Raw genomic sequence first — 18,048 nt, forward strand, 5'->3', positions numbered from 1 at the left:
AACTCATGTTCTCGATATTGTTTATTACTATATCTTTCTTTCTACCAACGACCTATTTGTATATTTGGACAGTACAGTTTATTTTATGAGCATTGGTTGCTTGTCAGTATTTATCTGTGTGTAGTTATTCGTTGATTCTATTGTACTTCTTTGTTCTATTGTGAATGCCTGCATAAAAATGAAACACATCAGAATCAGAGCAAAATCAAGGTTTATTATCACCAGCATGTGATGTTAAATTTGTTAACTTAGCAGCAGCAGTTCAATGCAGTCCATAATATAGAAGAGAAAAAAGCAAAATAATAACAACAAACAAACAAACAAATAAATAAATAACCGTATGATTATATTGAATAGATTAAAAATAGTGCAAAAACAGAAATACTATATAGTAAAATATGTGAGGCTGTGTACAAGGGTTCAATGTCCATTTAGGAATCAGATGGCAGAGGGGAAGAAGCTGTTCCTGAATCACTGAGTGTGTGCCTTCAGGCTTCTGTACCTCCTACCTGATGGTAACAGTGAGAAAAGGGCATGCCCTGGGTGCTGGAGGTCCTTATAATGGATGCTGCCTTTCTGAGGCACCGCTCCCTGAAGATGTCTTGGGTACATGTAGGCTAGTACCCAAGATGGAGCCAATTATATTTACAACTCTCTGCAGCTTCTTTCAGTCCTGTTCAGTAGACCCCCCCCCCCATACCAGACAGTGATGCAGCCTGTCAGAATGCTCTCCACAGTACATCTATAAAGGTTTTTGAGTATATTTGCTGACATACCAAATCTCTTCAAACTCCCAATGAAGTACAGTATAGCCACTGTCTTGCCTTCTTTATGACTACATCAATGTGTTGGGACCAGGTTAGATCCTCAGAGATCTTGACACCCAGGAACTTGAAACTGCTCACTCTCTCCACTTCTGATCCCTCTATGAGGATTGCTATGTGTTCCTTCGTCTTACCCTTCTGGAAGTCCACAATCAACTCTTTTGTCTTACTGACGTTGAATGCCAGGTTGTTGCTGCGACACCAATCCACTAGTTGGCATATCTCATTCCTCTATGCCCTCTCGTCACCACCTGAGATTCTACCAACAATGGTTGTATCATCAGCAAATTTATAGATGGCATTTGAGCTATGCCAAGACATACAGTCATGGGTACAGAGGGGGTAGAGCAGTGGGCTAAGCACACACCCCTGAGGTGTGCCGTGTGAAGATCCATTGAGTTTGCATCTGCTGTTGACCCATTATGGCGATAGGCAAATTTCAATGGGTTCAGGTCCTTGCTGAGGCAGTTCATTCTAGTCATGACCAACCTCTCAAAGCATTTCATCACTGTCGATGTGAATGCTACTGGATGATATTCATTAAGGCAGCTCACATTATTCTTCTTATGTACTGGTATAATTGTTGCCTTTTTGAAACAAGTGGGAACTTGTGCCTGTAGCAGTGAGAGATTGAAAATGTGGTATGTGGTGACTTATGCTACTTTGTTTATAAATTTACTTTGAACTCTCTCTACCATCTCTCTGGCCCTACATTCCTGCTTTGAACACCTAGAGAATAAAGACGCATACGTAAGGCTCCTTTTCACTGACTACAGCTCTGCCTTTAATACTATTATTCCAAATAAACTGATTCCTAAGCTCTGGAACCTGGGCCTTAGCACTCAGATCTGCAGCTGGATCTTCAACTTCCTCACAGACAGGACCCAGGCTGTAAAAATAGGGGACAAGCTCTCCTCTACAATCACTCTGAGCACCGGTGCCCCACAAGGCTGTGTACTCAGCCCCCTGCTGTACTCACTGTACACCCATGATTGTGTAGCCAAGTTTCCATCAAACTCAATATATAAGTTTGCTGATGACACAACAATTGTAGGCCGTATCTTGGGTAATGATGAGTTTGAGTACAGAGAGGAAATTAAGAACCTGGTGGCATGGTGCAAAGACAATAACCTATCCCTCAACGTCAGCAAGATGAAGGAATTGGTTGTTGACTTCAGAAGGAGTAGCGGACCACACGACCCCATTTACATTGGTGGTGAGCAAGTGAAACAGGTCAAAAGCTTTAAGTTCCTCGGGGTCAATATCACAAATGACCTGACTTGGACCAACCAAGCAGTGTCCACTGCTAAGAAGGCCCACCAGTGCCTTTACTCCTGAGAAAACTAAAGAAATTTGGCCTGTCCCAAAAACCCTCACTAATTTTTATGGATGCACCATAGAAAGCATTCTTCTAGGGTGCATCACAACCTGGTATGGAAGATGTCCTGTTCAAGACTGGAAGAAGCTGCAGAAGATCGCAAACACAGCGCAGCACATCACACAAACCAATCTTCCGTCCTTGGACTCACTTTACACCGCACGCTGTCGGAGCAGTGCTGCCAGGATAATCAAGGACACGACCCACCCAGCCAACACACTTTTTGTCCCTCTTCCCTCCGGTAGAAGGCTCAGGAGCTTGAAGACTCGTACGGCCAGATTTGGGAACAGCTTCTTTCCAACTGCGATAAAACTGCTGAACGGATCCTGACCCGGATCTGGCCCATACCCTCCAAATATCCAGACCTGCCTCTTGGATTTTTTGCACTACCTTACTTTCCCCTTTCTATTTTCTATTTATAATTTAAATTTTTAATATTTACTATCGATTTGTAATCCAGGGAGCGGGAAGCGCAGAATCAAATATCGCTGTGATGATTGTACGTTCTAGTATCAATTGTTTGGCGACAATAAAGTATAAAGTATAACTTTGATGGTTTGGCTCATTGGTAGTAGTGCGAAGAGGGCATGGGGTTGAAGGTGAGGGTCTTTGATGATGGATGTTGCTTTCTTGTGGCAGCGCGCCATGCAAATATGCTCATGTTGGGGAGGGCTGTGCCTGTGATGCAGTTAGTTCACACCCTCCATATCAATCACACAAAGAACGAGAAAAGTAAAAATAAACTAAAGTTAGCACACACACAAAATGCTGGAGGAACTCAGCAGGCCATAATGGATCTATGGTCTGTACAGTATAGTCGACGTTTCAGGCCAAGCCCCTGCAACAAGACTTGACGCGAAATGTCAACTACTCTCTTCCATAGATGATGCCTGATCTGCTGAGTTCCTCCAGCTTTTGTGTGCATTACTTGGATTTCCAGCATCTGCAGATTTTCTCTTGTTATTAAACTAAAGGTACTATTTTAAAGTGGATTCAGGAATAGGGAAACACAATAGAGATTTTTGTATAAAAAGCTGCTAAAGCCCTTAAAACGAAATATAAAATATTTGGATGTTTAAGCAGAGGCAGAGAGCTGAAGAGCACCAGGCAATGTAAACATCTGGATGCAGGAACAGGGAAACACAAAGGCTGATCAATATGAGAAGAAGTAGAGAATATCTGAAATTTTAATCATAGGCAAAGTGTACAAAAGCAAGCGTGTAATGCACAACATTTGGCAGCTATTGGTTAGCTTCTCTATTGGTTAAATTGTAACTGGACAAGTGTGTATTTTTAGCCAAGACATAACTCAGGAGTGCATCAAGACCTTAAAAACCCCCACAGGAGGTTATTAGAAATGTAGAGGGAGCAATGCTCATGCGGGGGTTTAGGGGACAGATGGATAGTTCTTAAAGCAATGAGTTTAAGGGACTTTTTATAAAGTGCTTAAAGTTATAATATTGAGGAACTTAAGTGGTACATTTCTAGTGGCAGAATTAATCAGGAAGATTTTATACATGATAAGTTGGTATGATCTGGAAAGCACTGCATGAAAGAGAGCTGGAAGCAGATTCAATAGTGATTTACAAAATAAATTTGGGGAAATATTTGAAAAGGAACAAATTGCAAAGATATTAAGTGAAAGCAGTGGGTGGCTGCAGTAATTGATAGTTCCTTCAAAGATTTGGAACAGACCCAGTGATCCATCTGTGCTGTAAGATTTGCTGATTCAATGGCAGCAGATATCAAAGCAACTCCAATTAGAACTTTTGAAGTGAATTATATAAATATTCAATGAATTTAGCTATTAAATCACTGGCATAAGAAAGAGGCACCATCACTACATATATAAAAAGGATCTAGATTACAACAGTTCAGTCTTTATATATTTAGTGTATGTCATGTAATAGCTGAACAAATTTTCCTCAGAGTTGATTAGCTTCACTATGAGATTCAGAAACTGTTGTGCATCAGAGGTAAGAAGTTAGCTCTTCACTTTGTTCCATGAGGAAGCAGAATCCTCTAAAACACGAGAAACCCAGTCCTGATGCAGGGTCTTGGCCGAAAACATCGACTATTTTCCATAGATGCTGCCTGGTCTGCTGAGGTCCTCCAGCATTCTGAGTGTGTTACTTTCAAAGTCATATCCTCTGCTTTCTTAGCAGTATGCACAGATTAGGCATGTCACCTAAAACTTTGACAAACTCCAATAGAATCACAGCAGAGAGTATCCTGATCTTATTACACTGCAGCCAGGTATGGAAACACCAATGTGCAGGAATGGAATAGACTTCAAAAGGTGCTGGTATGGCCCAGTCCATCACAGGTAAAACCCTCTCCACCACTGAGCACACTTACATGGTGTGTTGCCACAGGAAAGCAGCATCTATCATCAAGAACTCTACCATCCAGGTTGTGTCCTCTTCTCACTACCACTACCAGGCAGGAGGTACAGAAGCTTTAGGTCCCATACCACCTAATTCAGGAGCAGTCACAACCCAACAGCCATCAGGCATCTGAACTGGCATGGATAACTTCAGTCAGCTCAATTCTGAACTGATTCCACAACCTACAGATTCACTTTGAGGGACTCTACAACTCATGCTGTGTCTCTCTCTTTCTTTATAGACTGATACTTTTTTTAACACTGGTTGTTCACTTTTTTCCATATTGGTTGTTTAGCAGTCTTATTTGTGTATAGTTTTTCATAAATTTTCTTGTATTTCTGTATTTTCCCTAAATGTCTGCAAGAAAATGAATCTCAAGGTAGTATATGGTAACATGTACATAGATTGATAATAAATTTACTTTGATTTTGATCCCCGAACTATAAGTACTGTAGAGTTGGTCAGTCAAGGAAGGGTGGAGTGTGATGGATCACGATCGAGGTAGGACGGAGGATCCAGATGATAGACTGGAGGAATGTTAGCCTTTACGTTTGTCACAAGCATAAGCAACTTGCAAATTGAGGGCAGAAACTGCAGGCAGGATCAGCACATTGACCACAACAAGATGGGGAAAGCGATATATTGGATTGAGGGAACAAGGTTGTTCGGGCAAAGACACTGTTCTCTGCAGTAATGAGTGTGACTCCTGAAGGCCATGTTGCCTGCCTGCTTCCAGCATTAAGGAAATCTCTAAAATCTGGAAGGAAACTTGGAATAAAAGGAGAAAGATCCAGTAGCTGTGGTCTGGGAACAAACAATATACCTTTCACAAACAAGGAAGTTCTGCCGAGGGAATATATACAATGATGGTCTACAAATTAGGCATTAGGGCATTTAAGAGATTCTTGCATAGGTACATAGATGATAGAAAAATATAGGACTACATAGGAGGGAAGGGTTAGATTGACCTTAGAGCAGGTTGAAAGGTCAACACAAAAGCCTGTAGTGTTCTATGTTCTATAAAATATAAGTATCAAAGGTCTACAAAGGTATTACTCGCATCGTGTGCAAGTTGGAACCTTCTGTTAATGTTCAGACAAAGGGGCTCCAACTTAAAACATGAGCTCTGTTGCCTGACCTGATGAGAGTTTCTATAATTTTTGTTATTTCAGACATTCAGCATCTACAGCTATGTTTGATTTTCATTGGTAACTTACGCTGTAGCACAAGGATTAAGGACTATGTGCACGTGCATTAGGGCTTTCCTGTGGTGTTTTGGTGTGATATGCAACAAAAAGTAACAGCATTCAACAATTCTAAAGAATGAAGGATTGTATAAAAATAAAGTTGGAGGTTAAAGTGTGGATAGCGAATAAAATGTGCATAAATATATAAACACAGCACAATAACAGCTCCATATCAAAATAACGTCAATGAAGTACTTTGATGCCATTGGACCTCACTGGCAAGTGAAACTCTGAAATGGCTGTAATCTGCCAGGATTTACAAGACTGGTCATTTTTGAAAAATCAGGGAGTTGAGAGCAGTGGATAACTTGCACTAAGAGAACTGACATAGATAAGGTTTGACCTGTAATATTAGTCAGGGTGTAGCTGGGTGAGTGGGATAGACTGAGTCCTGCCAACAATGCCAGGCCTACTAACGCAGCACAAAAGTTTGCTATTCTAACTTTGGAAGGATTACACTTCCATCTCTCTTTTTTTTGCTTCCAATCCTTACATCCTAGCATTCACTTGGATCAAACCTTCTACTGGACAGAGATGACAATTGCACTGGCAGAAAGTCAGACTATAACCCTTCTCTTTGCTTGCTCGTGCTAGGTAAAATCTCTAGAATCTAGGCTGAATATGCTGATATCCTTTTTTTAATACAAACATAATTATTTTTCTGGCAGCTCTATGGAAACAAAGTATTGAAATAAAAGCCCTGGGTTTTGACACACTTTGAATTGGCAGGGTGCATTAGTGGTGTCACTAAGAGCTTGTGTAACAATAATTCGTGGGCCACCTGCATATTGTATTACAATTCACTTGATTGATATAATGCGCCAATTTCATGGCATTGTTGGTATGAAAGCACCAGATGGAACTGGGTGGGTATTCAAACAAGAGGGATAATTATTCAGGCAGGTCTCTTGTATATGTGTGTGGGTGTGTGATGTGTGTGTGGGGTGTGGTGTGTGGTGTGTGGTGTGGTGTGGGTGTGTGTGTGTGTGTGTCTGTCTGTCTAAGACTTCTACAAAGCAACATATCAGGGCTTGAGTGTACTTGAGATGATGAAGAAGTTTTTGATTCACCTGACCTTATGAGACCCCAAGAGTGATATAACCAATAATGTGTAGTAGTTATTCACTGGAGATAACACGGATGCGCTGAATAAGGTAAAGGATTTTTAAAAAATGAACTTTATGTGTGACATGTACATTGAGATCTACAGTGTTGTGTTTGCGTCAACAACAACACAATTTAAAGATAATACTGGGGTAGCTCACAAGTGTTGCCACACGTCCAGCACCAACATGGCATGTCACCAACTCACTAACCCTAACCACCGCTCTTTGAATAAGGGAGGAAACTGGAGCACGTAGAGGAAAACGTCACAGTCACGGGTGGAATGTACATGCTCCTTTCAGACAGCGGTGGGAATTGAACCTCGACCAGTGATGGCACACACTGTAAAGTGACTGCGTTAACCACTGTGCTACTGTTCCCCTCCTGCGGACAGTAATGCGAAAGCCATCCTTAGGTGTGGGTGCAAAACCTCCAGCTGTTCCTTACAACACAGCCCTGCCTGCAGCCGAATGGAGTGAAAGAACTGAAGCTGGGGCATGCAGTGTTGGTCGATCTGATTTACAACCCAGAGTGGTGGTGGGGGGCGGGAGGGAGGTTGGGACACAGAAAAGCTGAAATTCACCTAGCTGTAAACCATAGAGCCATACAGCCTGGAAACAGGACCTTCACCCTAACTAGGGCACTTCTGACCAGGTTCCCATCTAAGCTACTCCCATTTGTCTTCTATCCTTCTAAACCTTTCCTATCCATGTACCAAACTAAGTACCTTTTAGAGCTGGTTCCACAGCATAATTCTTAACATAATGCTATGACAATGCCGTGGACCCAAGTTCAATTCCTGTCACAGTCTGTAAGGAATTTCTACGTTCTCACCATGACAGTTTGGATTTCCTCCAGGGGTTCCAGTTTCCTCTGCGTTAGCAAGTTAATTAGTCACATGGGTGTATTTGGATAGTGTGGGCCTGAAGGAACTGTTACTGGGCTGCATCTCTAAAATTTAAAAATAATTTGTAAATGTACCTTTCTCAAACACTTCTTCTGGCAGCTCGTTCCACATCAGCACCACCCTCTGCATGAAGACATTACCCCTAGGTTCCGATTAAAAAAATCCATGTCCCGAAGTGCTAGTGGAAGGACGTGGTCCAAATAAGAACATTTTAAAGTGACTTGTGCCTCTTCCCCTCTGTGAAGATAGAGGTTGGAGAATTGACTGCTTTAGTAATTTATGCCTCATAATCCTTTGCCTAATTAAGGCCCTCTTACTACCAGACTAATGATGGAATTGAAACAAGCATTGTTGCTGAAATATTGGAACAACTGGATCCATGGATTCACTGGGTCATTTCACTGAATTGTAGATGGTCCCCAGCCTTGTCCAAGCCCACTGAGAGCCGAGCTGCCCTCTTCCTCATCCACAATCTCCCTCTCATTGTATAGCATCCAGTCACTGACTAGCACACTCCCTAGTAACTCGACGAGTCAGAGTCATTGAGTCATAGAAAACTGCAGTACAGATACAGGCCCTTCAGCCCATTTGTCTGTGCTGAGCCATTTAATCTGCCTCGTCCCTAATTCTACTTCTAATTGTGGAACGTTCCTTCAGGGGCTGTCTTTAGCAATTAGCTTCCAGATTTTGAACCAGAGGAGGTAATTTTGTCTGATGGCCACCAGCATCAAATGGATGTGTAGCGCTGGCTGTCAGTTGCACTCTCTTCCCAGTACTTAATGGTGAAATGTTACTGGTGACTAGCCATCAGTTCCATAGAAAGCCACAGCAGAAAGGGAGAAAGCATCCATTGACAAACTCTTGATTTCCATATCTACTCACAATGTGTAGCACATACCACACCCCCGGAGATCAAGTGCAGGCACATCAAGCCACTTGCTCCATCCTGGAACTCACAACTGAGTTCAGGGACATTCTGTAACTTACTGAGCCTAAAGACCTGTTGCAGTTACTAAAAGCACATCCATCTCCTAACTCATTTGCCCTTCACTAAAATGATATGTTGAGCTGTGTACTTTTGTTTTTAGTTTATTTATCTCTCAATATGTTTATTATTCTAATTATTTAACTTTATTTTAAAAATACTTCTTGGGCTACAGTAGGTATGCTTGAACGGGGCTTTTGACCCACTCCTGGTTCAAGTGTACATGGACAGCAAAGAAACCACACATCAAAGATAGCTCTGTAGCTGTGAAACACTTTCAGTTGACCTCAGGGTGTGGAAACCTCCATGAAATTGCATGTTCTTTCTTTATTTTTCTTTGTACTTGTTTTAAGTTTGTAATTTTTTTTATATACCTAAGATACATTTCAACACACCCTCCAATGGAGGATATAGACCATGTGTGGGCAATGGAGGATACTTTTCATGTAATGGTTTGACTTTGACTTTGCATTGGCTTCATGGTTGCCAGATACAGGACGATGCAAAAGTCTTAGGCACATGTACATAGCTGGGGTGCCTAAGACTTTTGCACAGTACTGTATTTGTCAATGTGGAGCGGAGAGTGGGTTTGTAAACCTGGCAGGAGCAAAGGATGTTGAGAATGGTGAGGGTGGAGAGCTGCGGGAGGGGTGTGGCACAGGTGGTAGAGAGGGAATGCCAGGGGCATGGGGGGAGGGGTGCTGGTATGGGTGCGGGCGCATCCAGCCCTGAGATACCAGGCAAACTCATTTGAATTCTAAACAATTGGTTTATTGATCATTACAGAATGGCTCTCTGGTACTTCGCAATCTCTCCCCTGTCCCTTCCCCTTTTTGCAACCATAATTCCTCTCTCCCTGCACCCTTCCCACTCTCAATCCACAATAGAGACCCATATCAGACAGAATCAGGTTTATCATCACTCACATATATCATGAAATTATTTTTTTTTGATATAAGTACCGTGCAATACATAAAATCACTACAGCACTGTGCAAATGTCTTAGGGTACCTTAGTGCTTGCTCTCTCTCTCTCTCTCTCTATATATATATATATATATATATATATAGCTAAGGTTTTTGCACAGTACTCTATAGTGAAAGAGTCTGGTCCTGTGTGTATTGGTCTATGCCCTATGTTCTTTTCATTGTGTTCACTCTGAATCTGCCTTTTGCCATCTCCCATCAGGTAGAAGATACAAAGGCTGGAGAGCCCAAATCAGTAGACACAAAGACAGCTTTTATCAGAATCTTTAATAGACTTCTCATACACTAAAAGATGAACTCTTGAACTCTTGATCTCACAATCTACCTTGTCATGGCCCATGCATTTTATTTGTCCACCTGCACTGCTCTTTCCTTGTAAATGCATTCTACGATCTGTTTTAATTTTACTACCTCGATGTAATTGTGTGTGTGGTATAATCCATTTGGATGGCATGCAAAACAGAAACTTTTCATTCTATTTCTGTACATACTGAATGACTATAATAAATCAATTACCAATTTAAAAACTAGTCAAATATCATTAAACAGCACAGCCAGGAACTCTTAAAGCATTGCATAGAGTAAGTAAAATATAAATATAAAATTGACTCATAAAAAAAAGACAAGAACCTACCAAAGTAAAAAGTTGCAAAATACTGTGCTATAATGTGATCCCTAATGCAGCTTCACTTCTCCGTGGATTGTCACCTTGTCGTGGTGGAGAAGCTTGTGTGGTCCTGAGATCCCGAGAGCAATGCCATCTGGAGCTATGCTCCTGGTAGGGTCACCCATGGCGGTAAGGTCGAGGGTGAGGTTCCTGACAAAGAACAATCCAACCAAGACCTCAACGGTGGAACAGGAGGACGAAGTTACTTCGAACTGAACAGCTGTGAAGGCGGATGAAGGCTGCAACAAATCCATCAGCTCCAATCGTCGTGGTTTCCATGCCAGTGGAATGAGTTGGTTGATTTTTGAAGTATTGTGTGCTTCCTGGAGTGCAACATCAAGTACACGTTAAACAAATGCACGCACAGGCGTCTTCGCTCTGTGGGCCACTTCTTCAGAACGAAGACCATTGTCCTCGACCTCGAGGGATAGCCACGACAAATGCAGCTTTAACCCTTCATTTCAACTCACATTATTTGTTTCTAACTCTGAGTACATTTCATACACATTCAAAAGAAGTTAATTCCCACTTACATCTGTCCACATACGTGGCACGGCAACATAATGGTTAGCACAATGCTTTACAGTACTAGTGACCTGGGTTCAATTTCCATTGCTGTCTGTAGGGAATTTATTAGCTTCTCTCTCTGACTGTGTGGCTTTCCTCCAGGTGCTCCAGTTTCCTCCCACTATCCAAAGATGTACCCTTTGGTAGGTTAGTTGGTCAATGTAAGTTGTCCCGTGATTAGGCTACAGTTAATTGAGGGTTGCTGGGTGGTGCAACTTGATTGGCCAGAAGGGCTCACTCTGTGCTGTATCTCAATAAGTAAAAAAAAAAATTCCTTGCAAGCTTCCCTTTATTCTTAAATATTACTCAAATACACACCTTCTTTAACCCTAGATGGTTCTGAATATAACTTGGCCTCATAATTGTTGTAATGTGACCATTATTAAAAGTAGTTAATACTAATTAGGATAATGGGGGGGTTTACTTCCATTCCTTTTTACTTCCAGTCGGCTTTGTATATAGTGTGCCTGCCATGCCATACGGGTTGTGAAAGCCTCTGTATATACATAATGGTTTTGAAGTTCGAGATAAAGTTGTTTCTTTAGCACGAAGTTGTCGAGTATGCCTTTTTCAAAGTAGAAGTTACTACAATAATTGCTGCCAATGTAAAGGAAAACTGTATACCGTTTTAGAAGTTGCGAACATTGACAAAAATTACACTTGCAAGCCTGTGAACCCAACAAATTCTTGCGTTCCTTCATGATGTGCTGGGAAATAGTAAGTACCCTAACTCTGCAATCATTAATGTTAATTTCTTTTGAGTGTTATGTGCTCTTGCTTTAGGTTTGGCGACAGTAAAGATCATTAAAGATCATGTGAGTATATCGATTGATTGTCAATGGAAAACTTATAAGCCCAGCAACCTAAATAATTTCACTATACCTGTAAAATAGTACAAAACAAGTACAAATGTGTCAGTAATCTCAAAGTAGCAATAAAAAATTGAATTGGGTGGGATTTCTAACGAGTTTTATTTCAACCATGCAAGTGCTCTCATGGAGGGCATGGTAGGTTTTGTGATTTCCTGAAACCAGCATTTAAAGAAAATTATCATTACCACGTTCTTTGATGCATAAGCTTTGAACAAGGCTCTTTATCTTCTGGGAGAAATATTAAAATTTGGAGCTTTAATAGATGCAAATTGACGTATTTCTTGAGTAATGCACAGAAAATGTAGAATTATGGTTGCCTAGCAACAATTGTGATCTGTGATATATTGTGCTACAAAGCTATAAAAATATGCATTTTTGTGGACTTATAAGTTATGGTTTCTTTAATTGTTTATCGTGGTAAGGCAGGATTGTTAGTAAATCTGTAATGAAGATTGAGAAAGGCTATATTTGCCAAGGCATTGAGTACTGGGCCGTGGGGAATTAATCAAATATTCCGGAGCCAAAGCAGAACAAGCAGAGGGAATGGTAGATTTTATATTCAGTTGTGTTGCTCTTAAACTGTTCTGTATTGACTTTATTCATGAATGTGTGCAGATAGGGGTAGTATGGAAGCATAGAGGTTAATGTAAAACTATTATAGTGCCAGCAACCCAAGTTCAATACCAACGTTGTCTGTAAGGACTTTGTATGTTTTCCTGGTGAACGCATGGGTTTCCCATGGGTGCTGCAGTATTCTCCCCCATTCCAAAGACATACGGGTTGGCAGGTTAACGGGTCACATGGGTGAAAATGGGCAGTGCAGGCTCGATGGGCCAGAAGGGCCAGTTACTGTGCTGTATGTGACTTTTAAAAAAGTACAATCATTTTGCTGACAGAAAGATGGCGATGATTGGGAGTACACAGTAATATGTGAGGTTGGGACTGGGCCAAGTGGAAGAGCAACAAGGCAGAGTAATCCAGATGGCATGGCATTTAGCTCCGCATCACCACGGCAGGACGAATGCATCTCTCAGGATGCTACCTACTGACTACAGCTCAGCACTCACACCATAAGACCAAAAGAAGCTCACCTTTAATTCTTGGATTTCGGACCCACATCTGCAACAGGCTTCTGGACTCCTGACTGGCAGATTTCAGTCAGTTAGAATTGGTCACAAAGTTTTTTCCACCATGTCCCTCAACACTGGTTCCCCCAAGCTTCTATGCACAGTCTCCTACTATACGCCCTCCATACCAACCACTACATAAACTGCATGATCATTTTTCTCTATTGCACTTGTATCTGTTGCTGTAGTGAATATTACCACCTACTGTATACTGTTTACTCTGAGAACTTCATGCGAGCAACAAATTTCTTTGTGCCATAAAGTCATGGGCTCAAAGAACACTACAGCACAGAAACAGGCCTTTCAGCCCATCTAGTCTGTGCCAAACCATTTATCTGCCTAGTCCCATCATTCTGCACCCTGACCCATAGCCTTCAATACCTCTGCTATCCATGTACCTATCCAGACTTCTCTTAAATGATGAAATCATCCCATGTCCACCACTTGTGCTGGCAGCTCGTTCCATGCTCTCTCCACCTTCTGAGTGAAGAAGTTCCCCCTCATGTTCCCCTTAAACATTTTACCTTTCACACTTAACCCATGACCTCTAATTGTAGTCTCACCCAACCTCAGTGGAAAAAGCCTGCTTGAATTCACCCTATCTATACACCTTCATAATTTTGAATACTATCAAATCTCCTCTCGATCTTCTACATTCTAGGACCTATTCAGCCTTTCCCCATAGCTCAGATATGCAAGCCCCAGCAACATGCTTGTAAATTTTCTCTGCACTCTTTGAATCTTATTTGCATCTTTCCTGTAGTAGGTGACCAAAACTGTACCCAATGCTCTAAATTAGAACTCACCAATATTGTCGCATTAATGGTAAGACTCTTGGCAGTGTGGAGGATCAGAGGGATATTGGGGTCTGAGTCCATAGGACACTCAAAGCTGCTGCGCAGGTTGACTCTGTGGTTAAGACATATGGTGCATTGGCCTTCATCAATCATGGCATTGAGTTTAGGAGCCGAGAGGTAATGTTGTAGCTATATAGGACCCTGGTCAGACCCCACTTGGAGTACTGTGCACAATTCTGGTTGCCTCAGTACAGGAAGGATGTGGAAACCATAGAAAGGGTGCAGAGGAGACTTACAAGGATGTTACCTGGATCGGGAAGCATGTCTTATGAGAATAGGTTGAGTGAACTCGGCCTTTTCTCCTTGGAGCGACGGAGGATGAGAGGTGACCTGACAGAGGTATATAAGAAGACGAGAGGCATTGATCGTGTGGATAGTCAGAGGCTTTTTCCCAGAGCTGAAATGGCTAGCACGAGAGGGCATGGTTTTAAGGTGCTTGGAAGTAAGTACAGAGGAGATGTCAGGGGTAAGTTTTTTACGCAGAGAGTGGTGAGTGCGTGGAATGGGCTGCTGGTGGCGGTGGTAGAGGCAGAAATGATATGGTCTTTTAAGAGACTCCAGCTACATGGAGCTTAGAAAAATAGAGGGCTATGAGTCTAAGGTAGGGGCATGTTCGGCACAGCTTTGTGGGCCGAAGGGCCTGTACTGTGCTGTAGGTTTTCTATGTTTCTTTGTTTCTATATACAATTTCAACATAACATCCCAACTCCTATACTCAATACATTGATGTATGGGGGCCTTTGCCAAAAGCATTTTTAATGGCCCTATCTTGTGACACCACTTTCAATGAATTATGGATCTGTATTCCCAAATCCCTCTGCTCTACCGCACTCCTCAGGGTCCTAATGCTCACCTGGTAAGGCCTATCCTAGTTGGTCATCCCAAAGTGCATCATCTCACACTTGTCTTCATTGAATTCCATCTGCCATTTTTCAGCTCATTTTTTCCTGCTGGTCCAGATCCTGCTGCAAGCTTTGATAGTCTTCCCTGCTGTCCACTACACCCGTAAACTTGGTGTCATCTGCACATTTGCTGATCCAGTTTATCACTTTACAATCAGATTGTTGATGTGTATGCCCTGCTGTATTTCACAATCAACTACTCAGAATCTGATACCTCATAGGGTCCACCTGTCCAGCAAAGGAGCGGGCACAGCAAAGGCGGTATAAGTAGTGAAAGGATGAAGTTCATGCAGAGCAATAGACCTGGAAATATCCTTGCTCCCCCAAGTTGAGTGAATTAGAGCAAACATTGTCTATAGAAAGGGAGAGTGACTGACCAGACTTGACAGTGAACAATCAGAACCTATCAGTGTATCAGGCAAAATATTCAGAGGGATGAATTTCTTTGTTAATTTTAATTTTTTATTGCCCTATGCCAAAGTAAACTGCTGTAAGAAAAGTACACACCATGCCATTCATCTTGCATACGATCTGGTGATTCTGATCTTAAGCAGTAAGCACGATATTCCTCAAGTGATTTTTATCATTCCTGAAATACCAAATAGATGCAAAACCTATTACAATACCATCTTTCTTTCACATCTTCATAACATCTTTCAAATGCTCATTACACTCGTGTTTTAATGTTCCCTATAATTATGCATACAAAACATGAATTACAAAAATTTCATGAGAATATATGTATTGTCTTATAAAATGTTTAGCTTTACCCAAGCTTTAAAAATCCCATTCCATACCATCAGCCATTTTATTGCATCATTTCCAATCTAGTTTCCTTCAGAGACTTTGTTTCCTTTTTCATCTTGTCCTGCAATGATACTTTAATAATTACCCTTGCTGGGTCTTTTTAGCTGCACTGCCATTGACATTCATAGGAGAGATTATAGCACAGGCTTTAATTGTTTCTCCCCCAGATGGAAATAGGAGTATGTGAAATTGCATATCAATATGACAGCTGCTGATTGAAAGAGACTATAGTTTTTGCCTCTGTGATTTAATGTCTGGGTGACAGACCAGTATGAATGGAACCAGTTGGTGCACTGAAATAGTTGCACCATGTCTGGATAGTGTTGGATGATCTCAACCCAAAACATTGGCTCTTTGTTCCTCTCCATAGATGCTGCCTGACCTGCTGAGTTCCCCTAGCATCTTGTGTATGTTGCTCTAGATTTCAAGAATTACTAAATTCTGGAATGGTTCTGAAGGATTGGGAAATTGCAAATGTCACTCCACTCTTTCAGAAGGGAGGGAGGAGGAAGAAAATAAACTATAGGCCAATTAGCTTGACTTTAGTGGTTGGGAAGATGGTGGAATACATTATTAAGGATGAGGTTTCAGGGTACTTGGAGGTGCATGACAAAGTAGGCCAAAATCAGTATGGTTTCCTTTAGGGAAAATCTTGCCTGATAAATCTGTTAGAATTCTTTGAGGAAATAGGCTGGATAGACAAAGGAGAATCAGTTGATGTTGCCTACTTGGATTTTCACAAGGTCTTTGTTAGTTACTAGTAGGTGTCAGTATTGGGGACCGTTTCTTTTCATGTTATATGATAACAAATTGAATGACGGAATTGAAGGTTTTGTGGCAAAGTTGGCAGATGGGTGGTGGGGCTTGAAGTGTTGAGGAAGCAGGGAATCCGCAGAAGAACTTTAACAGATTGGGAGAGGTGGCGAAGAAGTGACCAATCCAATGTCGTGGAGGGAAGTGTATGGTCATGCACTTAGGTATAAAAAATAAAGGAATGGACTCTTCTCTAAAAGGGAGAATATTCAAAAATTAGAGGCGTAAAGGGACTTGGGAATCCTTGTGCAGGATTCTCTAAAGGTTAACTTGAAGGTTGAGTCAGCGGTAAGCAAGAGCAGTGCAATGTTAGCATTCATTTCACAAGGACTAGAATATAAGAGCAAGGATGAAACACTGAAGCACTGTAAGGCATTGATCAGACCACACAGAGTATTGTGAGCAGTATTGGGCCCCTTATCTAAGAATTAATGTGCTGTTATTGGAGAGGGTCCACTGAAAGTTAATGGGATTGAAAGGGTTAATGTAGTCATAGTCATACTTTATTGATCCCGGGGGAAATTGGTTTTCGTTACAGTTGCACTATAAATAGTAAATAGTAATGAAACCATAAATAGTTAAATAGTAATATGTAAATTATGCCAGTAAATTATGAAATAAGTCCAGGACCAGCCTATTGGCTCAGGGTGTCTGACCCTCCAAGGGAGGAGTTGTAAAGTTTGATGGCCACAGGTAGGAATGACTTCCTATGATGCTCTCTGTCTTTTTCACATTAAGCTGCAGATAATTCTGCTCACACCATGTGACAAAGTTTCCTACCGTAGCCCTGTACTCAGCCTCATCTCCCTTGCTGATGCATCCAACTATGGCAGAGTCGTCAGAAAACTTCTGAAGATGACAAGACTCTGTGCAGTAGTTGAAGTCCGAGTAAATGATGAAGAGAAAGGGAGACAAAGCAGTCCCCTGTGGAGCCCCAGTGCTGCTGATCACTCTGTTGGACACACAGTGTTGCAAGCACATGTACTGTGGTCTGCCAGTCAGGTAATCAAGAATCCATGACACCAGGAAAGCAACCACCTGCATCGCTGTCAGCTTCTTCCCCAGCAGAACAGGGCGGATTGTGTTGAATGCACTGGAGAAGTCAAAAAACATGACCCTCACAGTGCTCGCTGGCTTGTCCAGTTGGGCGTAGACACGGTTCAACAGGTAGACGATGGCATCCTCAACTCCTAGTCGGGGCTGGTAGGTGAACTGGAGGGGATCTAAGTGTGGCCTGACCATAGGCCGGAGCAGCTCCAGAACAAGTCTCTCCAGGGTCTTCATGTGTGAGGAGTGTTTGATGGCTCTGGGTTTATATGCTGGGGTTTAGAAGAATGAGTGTGGATCTCATTGAAATATATGGAATATTGAAATGCCTAGATAAAGTAGATGTGGAGAGGATGTTTCCTTTAGTGGGAAAGTCTAGAACCAGAGGGCACAGCCTCAGAATAAAGGGACATCCATTTAGAACAAAGAAAAGAAGGAATTTCTTTAGCCAGAACATGGTTAATTTATGAAATTCATTGCCACATGCGGCTATGCAGGCCAAATGATTGAATATATTTAAAGCAGAGGTTGATGGGTTCTTGGTTAGTCAGAGTGTGAAATATTACAGGGA

The sequence above is a fragment of the Mobula birostris genome, chromosome 10, assembly GCF_030028105.1.
Source record: "Mobula birostris isolate sMobBir1 chromosome 10, sMobBir1.hap1, whole genome shotgun sequence".
Lineage (NCBI taxonomy): Eukaryota > Metazoa > Chordata > Chondrichthyes > Myliobatiformes > Myliobatidae > Mobula > Mobula birostris.